At 56.7% G+C, this 6665-nt stretch overlaps 1 protein-coding gene across 1 annotated transcript in view; it reads left to right on the forward strand.

Annotated features, from left to right (window-relative positions):
• The window catches only part of SPNS3 (spinster homolog 3 (Drosophila)), a 68572-nt gene that overhangs the window by 54887 nt on the left and 7020 nt on the right, over window positions 1-6665 (forward strand). The gene's annotated exons all lie outside the window — the stretch shown is intronic.

Here is a 6665-nt window from a genome sequence, read left to right on the forward strand (position 1 = left end):
CGCCTAATTGTGTATTTTTAGTAGAGATGGGGCTTCACCATATTGGCCAGGCTGGTCTTGAACTCCTGACCTCAGGTGATCTGCCCGCCTTGGCCTACCAAAGCGCTGGGATTACAGGCGTGAGCCACTGTGCCTGGCCCCTCCCTCCGTCTTTCTGTAGCTTCTCAGCAAGCAGGCTCCTTGGCCTCCACTCTGAGGCGTGCAGACAGGATGCTATCCTTCAGGGCAGTAGCCACTGAGGCCCACTGTGCCAGCCCACACCAACTTGTGTGTCACAGGCTGCCATGCAAGGATCAGCCCTGCCTGTCAGAGGCCTGATACTGTCTTGATCACATGACTGCTGCATCCAGAGTCCCACACGGCCCCTCCCTGAGCCCCACGCCCTTCGTCCAGCCTCCTTGCCTCCTTCTGGGAGGCATACAGGGAAGGACTTTGAACACCATGAAGGGTTGTGCCTTTGTAGATAACGCAGGACCCTGGGCCTGTGAGCACCCCGAGAGCCTTCCTTCCATCTCCTGGCAGCCTGGTGCTGGCCACAAGGGAACTGGACCAGCCTGGCCGTCGGCTGAGAGCTGTCCTGAGGGCAGTTCAATGTCGCGGTACAAGCCTGGATTCAGAAAACAGACCTGGCTGTCAGCCCTGGTCCTGCCACTAATGAGCTGTGTGGCCTTAGGCCAGTCACTGTGTGTCTCTGAGCCTCGGTGTCCCCATGTGGAAAGTGGGGATGATAACGGCACCTGCCTTATGGATTGATGTGAGGGTGAAATGAGAAGATCCATGTGCCTGGCACAGAGAATGCTGGCTAGGATTCTTACAGCAATCCAGAATTTTCCATTTTCTCATTTTCTATCCCCCAAAGAAATCATGGTGTCCGAGAATCTGAGTTTGAAAGAGTTATGGGTATGTATAGTCGTTTACTCCGTCAACAAACCCTGCTTGAATAGTACTGTGGACGGGATGCTCACTCCCTGCCAAGATGTCTGCCCCTCCCCAGCAGATCCCCTGACCCCTCCCCACAGCCCAGGCCCAGCGAGTGTGGAGAGGCCTGACCTGTCTTTGGCTCCTGGGTGAGTGGATCAGCTGCAGGGCTGGCAGGTCTTCCCTGCCCCTCCCTCCAGACAGGAGACTTGGGCTCCAGCCCAGAGTCAGCCACAGACCTGCTGCATGGCCCTGGGCCTCAGTTTCCTTGTCTATAAAAGGGGTAATCAGCACCTGCCTGGTAGGGCGAGAGAGGCGGCCTCCAGGAACGCTCAAGAAAGGGGAAGGCATTGGCAGATGTTTTATTCATGGGATTGTCCGCTTTTAGGCTCAGGGAAACTAACATGCCCCCAGCATAGCTGGTTCTCTCTGAGGTGGTCCAGACGGAGCTGCACCTGCCCCCGCAGCTTCCCTGACCTGCCCCCCACGGCGCGGCTCCCTCTTCCACATGACAGCCCCGCAGATATGTGAAGGCTGCACCCATGTCCCCCAGCGTCTGCCTTTGTAAGAATGATTAACCTGGCAGAGCCAGGCTCTTTGTGGGGTTAAAGAGGAGAGTGTGTGCTGGGGAGGGCAGGTGGGGGAAGGGGGGAAGGCGAGTTAGGGACTGGCCAGCCGTACAGTTTTACCCATCTGGGGAGCTGCCCAGGGAGCCGGCTGGACCGGAGCCAGCCCACCTCAGGGCTCCCCATGGTCCTTCCTTGGCTTAGAGGCCTCCAGCCCCAATGCTTTGCAAGGTCCACCGCCCCAGAGCCTCCCGCCCCCTTCCCTGCCTTCCCACCTTCCTGGAGCCCTGCGGCCAAAGATGCTTTGCGGCCTTTGGGGGTCAGAGCTGAGCAATCGTTGTAGCCCCTGTAGTTCAGCTCCTCCATGTTGTTACTACTTCCTCCCTGTAAAGGCCGGTGGAGGGGGAGATGCCAGCTTGGAGCAGGGTGAGGAGGACGAGGAAGGGGAAGCAGGACACCGAAGGTAGACAATTCCCTTGAGGAGTTGAGTTGGCAGGAGCAAAGGGCTTGGTAGCTGGAGTTGGCAGAAGATCCCGGGAAGCTGGCATTGATTTTCTGCTTTTCAAGACGGGAGGCCAGAACAGCCTCCAGGGAGCAGGGAGCGGCAAGCAGGAGGAAAGAGGGGGCCCTGTTCGAGGGTGAGCTGAGGGTGGGATCCAGCGCTGGGGGAGGAAGTATCCTCCCAGCAGAGCAGGGGCAGGAAGTGTGTGGGGACAGGGCCTGTGGCAGGAAGTAGAGGAAGGTCCCCTTTGCCGGCCGGCACTTGCTCCTGAGACAGGAGATCGGCTTCTCTTTCGGCAGGGGCCCAGGGAGGGAGGAGGCCTTAGGGTGTATGTGAACGGGGGCCACAGAACAAGGGAGCCGGGAGCAAAGGGCAGGGCACATTCACATGAACAGCTTTCGGTAGCCAAGAAAGCCACAGACGGCTGATAGGAAAATGGGTGGAAACTGCAGGTGTCTGGGAGGTTGGAGCCTGTGGGTGGGTCAGAGGGCAGAGGGCAGCAGAGCCCAGGCTCGAGGACTCTGCAGCAGCCCATCTGCTTCCACTTCTAGCCCAGCTCCTCACTAGCTGTGTGGCCCTGGCCAAGTGACTGAACCTCTCTGGGTCTTGGTTTGCTCACCTGTCCAATAGGTAGAGCGGTGGCAACCACCAGTGACACCTCAGGCTCTAAGGATAAAATGAATTCACACCTGCGTCCTATAGATTCCTGAGTGGGTGTGTGGGCCCCGCTGACTTCCAGATCATCCGTTCCTCGGGACACTCCTCTCTCTTTTTCTTTCTTTCTTTTTTTTTTTTTTTTGAGACGGAGTCTCGCTCTGTCACCCAGGCTGGAGTGCAGTGGCCGGATCTCAGCTCACTGCAAGTTCCGCCTCCCGGGTTTACGCCATTCTCCTGCCTCAGCCTCCTGAGTAGCTGGGACTACAGGTGTGCACCACCACGCCCAGCTAATTTTTGTATTTTAGTAGAGACGGGGTTCACCGTGTTGGCCAGGATGCTCTTCATCTCTTGACCTCGTGATCCGCCCCTCTCAGCCTCCCAACGTGCTGGGATTACAGGCGTGAGCCACCGCGCCTGGCAGGGATGCTGCTCTCTTCGATGCAGTCTCCACAATGGGGAGAATCCAGGTTCTCTCTGGAGAAGGGACGTCAGGGGCCCTCTGGTCCAGTGGCTCGAAGACATCACTGTGCATGAGAGTCAGGTTTGGGGGAGCTTGTTCCAAACCCCGATTCCAGGCCCTGTGTCCTCCATGTCCATGCTGGGGTCCAGGGGCCTGTGTTTCTGATGAACTTCCCAAGTGATCCTGCCATTGCATTCCGTAGAGCGCACTTTGAGAACACTGGTCTGGCGTCGCGAGCTCGCCAGTCCATCAACGCTTTGCCAAATTCCAGCCATCCCCTTGTTCACATACGCCTCCCGGGAGCTCATTCCGCACACCTCGGGCAGCGCCTGCCTCTCAGGGGGCTTTCTGCTGATGAAAATGATTGGGCTCAGTCACAGCCAAGACCCACCTCTGCCAGCCTCCCCTTGGCCCCGCTGGGCTGCAGAGGGCCCTGCTCCCTGGAGACTGAGATTATGTCCCCTGAACCTGCATCTCCTCAGGCAGAGCTCCCTGCCTCCCCACACCTAGCCATGGGGGCTCCCTCCCAGCCCTGCTGTCTGTCCCGGCCCCACTCAGGATGGCCCAGAGCCAGCTCACCCCAACCCCTCTCCAGGCAGGGGACAGTGTAAGCAAAGGCGTGGAGGGAGGATCCCAGGAGCACGATCTTTGGATCTCAACCAGTGTGGGGGCTAGAGAAGGAGGGGGCTCATTTCCTCTTTCTCAGGCCTGTCCTCTGGGGTCCTGCAATCCAGCCACAGGCTCATCTCCCACCCCTCAGCAGACGTCACCTCTGGGTTCTCCCCCTGCCCCAGGTTTCAGTGCTTCCCTGCTCAGCCTCTGCTCCCAGGTAGCTGTCAGCTCACTGGCCTGTCTCACCCCCCCGGGGTGTTTGGGGGCAAGGCCTGGGTGGGGGTGCAGGAGGCAGGCTGCCGGGGCAGTCTGCACCTGATGGCTGCTGCTCCGACTTTCTGCAAGCCCTTGGTTGGCCCTGGTTTAGCCCTGGGCTATAAAGGGAACAGCCCTTCTAAGAAGGGAGAGCCAGAGACAGAGGTGTTTTTGTCTCAGAATAGAGTGAGCCTGGATTTTTGGGAACCCAAAGCCTCTTATTTCTGAAATTACCCCCTGGGCTCTCCAGCTTCTGTGGGGCCCGGTCTTGGCTGCTGGCTGCATGGAGACAATGAGGACTTGGAACAGGCTGGGGGAGACCCACCTCTCTCGCCACTGGCAGCAGCGACAGAGCTGGGCCCAGCAGGTTGGGGTTCCTGGGAGAGGAGGAAGTGGCCACCCTCCCTGGACCTTACTGTGGGGGTCCCAGCAGCCCCAGCCTCCATGTGGACCTTTTTGGACATTCAGGTTCCTCCCTCCAGGAGGCCTCACCTGCCTTCCTAGAGCCACCAGTGAGTAATCACATAATTATGGGGTGAGAAGGAAGTCCTTGGGGAAGGTGCAAAGCTGTTGGTCAGTTCCTTCTCAGGCCTGTTGGCAGATCCTGGTGATGGCAAGAGGCCCGGTTTCTCTCACCACCTGCGCAGGGTGGCTCAGTGCCAGTGACCCTGGGACCAGACAGTCACCACAGTGACTCCCGCCCTCTGCCCTGCCCACCACAAAACCCCCTGCATCTGCCCCCTGGGGTTCCGGAATGCAGAGATCCTATCCCTGGGATCCTCCCTCCACACCTTTGCTTACACTGTCCCCTGCCTGGCATGCCTTCCCCGTCTCTTTGCCAATTACTTTGCTATCCGTTTACAGGGCTAGCAATGAACTTGTCCTCCTCATCTTTCTCTTGGATTTCTGAATGTTCTATTACAAATGCATAAATATTGCTGGAAACACTGGCTCCTCCTTGCCCATCACAGCAGAGTAGTCAAAAAGCCAGGTCCTGGAGGGAGAAGGCCTGGGATCCTATCTCAGTCCTGTTATTTCAGGCTGGGTAACCTTGGGCAAGTCACTTGCCCTCCCTGTGGAGGTTTTTCTCATCTGTAAAATGCAGGTGGTCATCGTATCTCCCTCATGGGTTGTTCAAGTTGATGTATAAAATGCATAGAGCAAGCATTCAATAAATGTTGGCAGTTATTATTTCATTATTAAATTTTTTTTTTTTTTTTTTTGAGACGGAGTCTCGCTCTGTTGCCCAGGCTGGAGTGCAGTGCCTGGATCTCAACTCACTGCAAGCTCTGCTTCCCGGGTTCACGCCATTCGCCTGCCTCAGCCTCCCGAGTAGCTGGGATTACAGGCACCCGCCACCTCGCCCGGCTAGTTTTTTGTATTTTTTAGTAGAGACGGGGTTTCACCGTGTTAGCCAGGATGGTCTCGATCTCCTGACCTCGTGATCCGCCCATCTCAGCCTCCCAAAGTGCTAGGATTACAGGCTTGAGCCACCGCACCTGGCCTATTATTAACTTTTTTGAGACAGGATCTTGCTCTGTCACTCAGTCTGGAATGCAGTGGTGCCACCTCGGCTCACTACAACCTCCACCTCCCGGGTTCAAGTGATTCTCCTGCCCCAGCCTCCCAAGTAGCTGGGATGACAGGTACGCGCCACCAAGCCCGGCTAATTTTTGTATTTTTAGTAGAGACGGGGTTTCACCATGTTGGCCAGGCTGGTCTTGAACTCCTGACCTCAATTGATCCACCTGCCTCGGCCTCCCAAAGTGCTGGGATTATAGGCTTGAGCCACTGTGCCCAGCTAATATTGATTATTACTAACTCATGGCCTCAGATCATGGACACCCAGGTCTTGGGGATAAGGCTACAGGGTGATAAGCTCCCCTGTGGCTGTCCAGCTGGGTTCATGTGACCATGTGGTCTCTGCTTGAATCCCCCCCCCTCCTTCCTTCCATCCCCTGCTGTAGCCCTGGGTTCTGGCAGAGTTTCTCCTGGGAACAGTCTCCCAGCTGGATCTACCTGACTTATTTTGTTGGCAAACTTTCAGCTAGTCCCCTCTGTGCCTGGTACCTCGCTGCACCCAGGGACCCCAAGAGAAATGAAGGGTCTTTGTTGCCTACACACCATAGGGAATGGTGGACAGAGAAAGGGCCCCTCACAATGCTGGGTGACATGAGTTCAGTTAGGGGTGTGCATAGGACTTGTAGGAGCTCAGGGCAGGTACCTGAACTCTGAGAGGGCTTCACAGAAGAGGTGACCCAAATGTAAGTCCTAAACGACAAATAGAGACGCTCCAGCTGGACCGGAGAGTGGAAGGCACGCCAGGCAGAAGGCGCAGCCGAGTTCGAGTGCCTGGAGCATTCCGTCTCAGAGCATTATTTTGGTTTGATGTCCACACGAAGCCTCCAGGTAGCAGACGAATAATGACAATGAGTGACACTCTCAAGATCGGTACTATTATTATCCCCATTTGGGGATGGAGAGACAGAGGGAAGAAAGGTGAAGCAGCTCGCTCAAAGTCACACAGCTAGCGAGTGGGGAGCGGGTCGGAACCCGAGACTCTCACTCCAGAGTTCATCTTTTTTTTTTTTTTGAGACGGAGTTTTGCTCTTGTTGCCCAGATTGGAGTGCAATGGTGCGATCTCGGCTCACTGCAACCTCTGCCTCCCGGGTTCCAGCGATTCTCCTGCCTCAG

Source organism: Colobus angolensis, unplaced genomic scaffold (genome assembly GCF_000951035.1).
Source record: "Colobus angolensis palliatus isolate OR3802 unplaced genomic scaffold, Cang.pa_1.0 Scaffold47, whole genome shotgun sequence".
NCBI lineage: Eukaryota > Metazoa > Chordata > Mammalia > Primates > Cercopithecidae > Colobus > Colobus angolensis.